This window comes from Cornus florida, unplaced genomic scaffold, assembly GCF_030987335.1.
Source record: "Cornus florida cultivar Cherokee Brave unplaced genomic scaffold, ASM3098733v1 CherokeeBrave_3.0.0_Hap2_Chr08, whole genome shotgun sequence".
In the NCBI taxonomy this organism is placed as follows: Eukaryota; Viridiplantae; Streptophyta; class Magnoliopsida; order Cornales; family Cornaceae; genus Cornus; species Cornus florida.
Genome location: NW_026775578.1, coordinates 54,984,573 through 54,991,578, shown reverse-complemented (window position 1 = coordinate 54,991,578; position 7,006 = coordinate 54,984,573). Strand labels below are relative to the sequence as shown.

The 7,006-nt window shown below is 35.8% G+C and overlaps 1 long non-coding RNA gene across 3 annotated transcripts; it reads right to left on the bottom strand.

The window, feature by feature from the left end:
- Positions 1-226: 226 nt before the first annotated feature.
- Positions 227-3,236, bottom strand: LOC132271767 (uncharacterized). 3 transcript variants are annotated; one of them, XR_009469829.1, is made up of 3 exons: positions 2,584-3,230; positions 848-2,312; positions 227-737 (listed from the first exon to the last, which is right to left on the bottom strand). It is a non-coding gene; the product is annotated as an uncharacterized LOC132271767 (long non-coding RNA). The 3 variants fall into 3 exon arrangements; XR_009469828.1 differs by having other exon boundaries at positions 848-2,076; positions 2,584-3,227; XR_009469827.1 differs by having other exon boundaries at positions 848-3,236.
- Between the last annotated feature and the right edge of the window lie 3,770 nt (positions 3,237-7,006).

Below are 7,006 nucleotides of genomic sequence, written 5' to 3'. Positions count from 1 at the left end.
TCGAATAAAGTCAACATCTTATTTTTAAAGAATTAAAAAGTGTGCAATCCTCGGATTTAGACAAAAGAATCTCAAAACCCTTTTCCACATTGGCATGCAATTGTATCAAAACTGAATATGTATATATATCATTAACAGAAAAAATTAAAAACTGAAAAACCAGATTACTTAAATTTGATTAAGGAACTAAAATTTTGCTTTAGAGAACTCATCCGATACACGAGTATAAGAACAAAATAACCAATCCTGCTTTCATTTGCTAAACATTTCAATAGAAATCCGAAAATGAAACCATGCATCCATCCCAGTTGAATTGACAAACAAATGTGAGAAAAAGTGGCAGCCCACAAAACAATAAAAGCATTGATCTCGGATTAGCTCGAACAGAAAGGATTTACAGACTCAGACCCCTCAACAGAAGCAACCTACTTGCAGGCCTACAATCAACTTCTAAGCTACCCTTTTCCCTTGAAACTCAATTGTCTATCACTGCAGTCACAGAACATAAACCCAAACCTGATAAATCCGTTTCCTGCTCTTCTTCTTCATCTGCTTAGCATAACAAGACTGACAACGCTTCCTGCATTGACCACTTTATGCTCAATCTATTCACCCTGTGTCTCAACCAAAACAGCCCTGTGTATCAACAAAAGGTTTATTTTTCAGCTTCAATATAAGCAAGCTCTGAACTCCATATGTCCACCTACACTTAACACAACAAAGCAGAACACTAAAACCTGCAAATAAGAAGACCCAAAAAAAATTTAAAATGTTAGCTTTAAATCCCAGCTTTTGTTATAAAATATAAGGCAAAAACATGGACATCAACTATGAGTAGACAACATACCTTTCATGGAAATAAAAGCTGTAAAGAAAATGGGCTTAATTTAATAAGCCCATTTCCAATACATGAAGAAGAAAAACTCGAGACAGTGAACATCACTATGAGCCTGAAACCATTCCCCAAATCAGAGCTGAAAAACATCTTCTCGAACTTGTTTGTTGATTCTTCTCCCCGTACCTAAAACTGGATGAACTGATAATAAAGACATCTCCCAATGCAATAACTAACCTCCCCAACACCAAACATCCTTTCTGCTTTGCAAGGACAGGCCGGTTCATTGCCAATTTCCTTTTTCTTGCTTGCTGTATCAGACAATGGGATGGCACACACTGATGTTAAGAAAATACCCTCTTTTGTATGTTAAACAAAGAGGGATGTTTGTCCAACAGATCAAACAAGTATACAGGTTCTAGGGCTCCCTTTGTTCGAGGAAAGTTTCAACAGAAACTGATGTATACATTTCTCCTACGCTCTCTTGAAAGTGAAAGAGTCCCCTGCCATTCTCATGTAAAATAGGCAAAGCAGAAATAAAATGCCTCATGTAATTCACATGATCCCAAAAAATTCAGATTCCATCCACCTCCTTGAATAAAAACACTGACTGAAGTTGTCTTGAGAAAGGGAAGAACCTAACAACAGGATGACCAAAATTCTACAGGAAAGTAAGACCAGCACACCAAGGATCATTGAAAGGTAGAAGAAGACTCTGTTCCTACTGTAGTACACACATTATATAACATACTTTCTCTATCTGACAGTCATGTTTCCAAAAACCTGATTGAGAAGAAGAAGGAATGAAGCTCCAATAGGCAGACCCTCTAATATGTATATTATATCACTCAGAGACTCCATCTTCCTAACAAATCTCAAGCTATTGAACAGGAGAAAAACTTCTGAATGTCAGAGATCTTCTTCACATCAAAACCACCCTCAGCTTTTGGCAAAGAAACGTTCTTCCAACAGAGCAAATGAGCTTTCTTTCTAGAATCAGAATCACCCATATCAATCTCTCCACTTTCCTCTCTAAAGCATGAGACACAACATCAGGCAAGTGAGACAAAAGTAAACTTAGAGTAAATGCTTTCAGATAGAAAACACTGCACACCTAGGTCTGCTCTTGTTCCAGCAGAGACCGTGTGTATCTCAACAACTCTGCCAAGCTGCTATAAAAGTAAACTTGCCACTGTCTCATACATGAATGGGAACTCTCTCAGCTGTTGAAGATCAGCATGCTGCAGCATAAAATTCCAATTACCACTGACTGAACTGAGCATTAACTATGAAGTTTCCAATCACTACTCAAAGGAACCAATCTAACAATTCTATGACACAGTACTGTAAATTCAGAATCAGACACTTGCGCAGTTCGATTTTGCCAAAAAAACATTCGGTCAAGATGGAGCATAAAACAACCAACATGTGATATCACAACTCCAATTTTCTTGAATTTATCCCAAGCTTCTCTGTCCTACTCAAGCACACAACACACATATACACATTTATATATATATAAAGTCCAACAATAGGTGTCAAGTCAACCAAATTCAGAAAAAGAAATAGGGAGAAAATATAAAGGACATATCAATTGTACATAATTGGGAAATCATAAACACACATAGTTCAAGTCATGAACAGATAACATAAACAAGAAGTTATTAGAAACCCGCCACATTAAAATCATGTAAAAGTTACCATAAGTGAATTTCCTGAAGTATATTGAGAGAGAAAGGAGATCTTACCACTTAATCGAGCATACAGCTTCAGAAATTGAAATTCAGAAAGATGAACTCTACTCAGCGTATGAGAGAGACGAGAGAAAAGTGTGGACCGTGCTCGGCAGATGAGAGACAGAATGTTGAGCAAGAAAAAGAAAAGAAGAAGAAGAAAGAAAAATTGACGTAAAGTAGACAAGAAAAAATAAAATTCAAACCAAAATTAACAAAGAAGATGAAAAGACGATGAAAAAAAAAAAAAAAGAAAAGAAAAAAAGACGACGACGAGCACTCGGCGGATTTGAATCCACGGGTGCTCGCTCTCATAATGAGCAATTAGCTTTGGCTTAGTGGCGAGCCGAATCCCGCAGACCTTGCAAAGGCGAGCGCCTTTGTGCATCCTTTTCTGGTGTCGCTTCAGATCCTTCACGTCGTCGAACATGCGATCACATAGGGCACACAGAACCATCGGCCTTCTCTCTTCAAGTGGACAAGTGCATTCTCTGCGATCGTTTTCCTCATCTGAACCCACGACGATGAGATTCTGACAAGTATTACAGATCGATTTTGCCATTGAAACCCTTGATTTCCTCTTAATGTCTAAAGCCTTACTGTGAATTCTGAAACAAACACCTCCCTATTCTATTATAGATAACAACCCATGGGCGGGCACCACTTACCCTCAGTTATTACGGAATGTATTTGTAGTGTATATGTTACTGTATATATATATGATAAAGTGTATATACACCAGTATATATTAAATATTTGGGTGAATTTACTGAAATACCTTTCATATTCAAGAAACTCCCAAAACATCCTTCATTTTCTAGCTCGTTGAATAAGTCGGAAGGGAAAGAGAAGGACTCGGAAGAAGATCACGAGAAGGGAAGGAGAAGGACTAAGAAGAAGATCGCGAGAAGAGGTTATTAGAATTGTAGGACTTAGGTTTTCGGAAGTGGAGTTGGAAGAAGGTTGCGAGAAGAGGTTGTTATTGTTACAGTTGTCGGACTTAGGTTTTCGAAAGTGGAGTTGGAAGAAGGTCGCGGTTGTTACAGCTGTCAGACTTAGGTTTTCTTTCCAAAGGTTCTGTCCATCCCTTTCTAAACGCAGATGTTTTAATTTCTTTGAATACACTATATTAAATTTCGTGTTATTATTTGTGAAATTCTGAAAAAGTTATTCTTGATAAATAGTACAATATAAATTGATTGAATCCTATTAAATTCTGTCAATCCCTTTCCAAACTCAGAGTTTTAATTTGATTGAATATAGTATATTAAATTCTGTTTTATTAGTTTTGTTTGATTATTTGTGAAATTCTGAAAAGTTAATCGTGATGAATAGTCCAATATAATTTAATTGAATTCTATTAAATTCTGTCCATCCCTTTCCAAACTGAGAGGTTTAATTTGATTGAATATACTATTAATTTCTGTTTTACTAGTTTTGTTTGGTTATTTGTGAAATTCTGAAAAAGTTATGCGTCAAAAATAGTACACTATAATTTGATTTAATCGAATTAAATTCTGGTTCATTAGTTTTGATTGGTTATTTATTATTATTAAATTATGGGAAAATGAATTGAAAATTATGAAAATTTTATTCGTGTAAGACAATGCAATGTTTTATACAATTTGTAATGGTAATTATTGATGTGTTGTATTTGTTGGTTGGTGGTATGATTCTCCTGTTGCACTATTTTTGCAGTTAATTGTGTGTGTGTTTGTTTTATCTGTTTGTAGTTAAAATTTTGTTCACTAACAATTGCTGAAAGGTTGTTTGTGCATAATAGAGTGTGCTTTGTAACGTTGCGCTGTAAAAACTGGTTTAGAAATGGGTCGGAAGAAGTTGATAGCTCGAAAGAAAGGTCCTGTACGAAAAAATACCTATATGGAAAAAAAGCGCGGACAATATCATTGATCCACCTCCTTCTCCTACTCTCTAATGTATGATTCAAAGCATGCGTAATCAATCTTCTTCTGCGGGTCGTACACCTTCCCCCCCCCCCCCCCCCCCCCCCAAAAAAAAAAAAAAATCATCTACTCGCACTCGTACTCGTAGTCATACTCGTACCCCTAAATCATCTGACCTTGCTGATGATGATTATAATATTGAGGCGGACGAAGAGAATTATAATCCCCAGCCAAGCAGCAGCGCATCAGTGAATAGTATGCGTCGTGGAGGAGGAGTTTACCTTTTGTTTAATTAAGTATACATTCATATTAGTTTTCATGTTAAGAATAACATTTGTATGAATTATGGTTCCCTATTGAGCAAATATATATTTCATTTATCTGATATTTAGGTTGACATGGAAATTGATTGTTTAGGATTTGAAATTATTTATAATGGTAAAACATAATTTTTGCATGCTTTTGAAATGGAATTGATGTTTTACTGATGTGTTACTTTGGTAAATATGAAAGTTTAGGAAATTTTTGGTTCAACATGTTTATCTTTTAATTGATAAGTGTATAAGTAAGTTGTGAAATAAGTTGTGAAGCATATGTATTGAATTAAAATACTAATGTTGAGTTGGTGATATTGTATATGATATCATGTGTATGAGGGCTGCTTTCATGAAGAATTATCAACAAGTGCATGGGCCAATAAAGGGCGGTGATAAAAAAATATTGGAATTGAAATGCAAGGATGCATGGAATGGTATGAGCATGGAGGATAAGGGTCCATATTATGAGGATAAAAGATTGCGCAATTTGGAGTTCAAAAATCGTGGAGGCTTAGTAGTGAACAAAAAGAAAAAGAAGAAGAAAAAGATAAGTTGGGGAGTTTAATTAAAATTTTAATTTAATTTGTTATTATTTTGATAACATAATATGAAGTAGAAAAGAATGCAATTGATGCTTTCTTACTGGTAGTTAAATGAAATTGTTAATGTGACATTAAATTTATTGGGATGTTGTAGGTTGAATACAAGGTTAAAAGTGGGTGGAACAAATGCCTGATCTCCAAATTCATGAACACAGTATCTAAACTTGGAGATGATAAGAGGAAGGATGTGGTAGATATATGTTTTAGCAATTTGCTGAACCTACAATATGAGCATTTGTCTACCTCACTCTTTGATTACATCATTGGAAATTTGGACATAAAGAAACGGCACATTAAACTTGAAGATAATCAATATCTCCCAATTAATGCAATTGATGTCCACAACATCCTTGGCTTACTTGCTGGAATCACGGACATGCCTACATGCCAGCTTTTTAAAGCCTATTGGATAACTGAATGTGGATATCGAAGTGGGTTGCATGTAAATGATCTGATGGAAAGGGTAGAATAATGTGAGCCCAACGAAGATTTCAAAAGAGCCTTTATGCTTTTTACATGTGCCACTTTTCTAACACCTAATGGATGTTACAGTGCACATGTAAAAGAATTAAAGACTGTGCATAATGTGAATGAAATCAAGTCGTATAACTGGTGTACATATGTGCTTGAAACTTTGATAGTTCACTTGGGTGAATCTGAAGAAGGTGGGAAAATAAAGCACGAGTATATTGGATGCGTGCTCTTCTTGCATGTAAATAACATAACCTACTTATATTTTGCAAAAAACTTTATTATTTATGTCATTAGTATCAATCATGACTGATTAAACTCGCTGCAATTTAATTTAGCTTCTATATCTGATGAGGTATAAAGTGCAATACCCCTGTTATCCCACCACGGAAGATAAAAGCAGTTTTGCTTTTTGGGACACTGCCCTAGTACAAGAACGCTTAAAATGGGAGTTGAAAATGGAAGGTTTTGAAATGGGTTAGGTATTACACTAAATTTTACAAGTATTTGAAAGTTCTTAATTTTTGTTGTATATGATACCGTTTCGTTGCTTACGTACATTTGGTTCGAAATATTTATATGGAATAGTTAATTCCTCTCAAGGCGAATGTGTCCCATTCTCCGTCATCGTCGTGGTCTGGAGGTGAAAAAGACAATGGTAGTTGTTTGGAAAGTGAGGTTGAGGTAACGATATATTACTTTACGGTTAATGAGTATGAATGAAATTGTGAATATGTAATTGATCGGTGACAAGCAATTACAATTTTGTATGCAGCGTTGCGTTAAAGAAATTCGCAACGAAATAGAAAGAGAAGCAGAAAACTGAAAAACGTTAAAGAGGAAGGTCAAGAAAGTGGAGAGTTTAGTGAGAAAAAAGTCAAAAGGGGCTCGAGGAAAAGTAAGTGTTTGTACAGCAGATGGGGGAGTGTCTATTGAGGACAAAGATGCGTCCCAGAATTCTGAAAATGAAGTTGAGAGGGAAACATTTGACTCCCCTATTGACACAAGTGAGGAAGCAGAATTTGGCCGTACAGATCATTCCCACTTTACTCCCACCAGCAATGAGTTACTAAATGAGGATGAGAGGACAAAGTTGAACGACACTGTGGGTATGGCTTTGGAAGAAAACCTAGGAGCAACACAT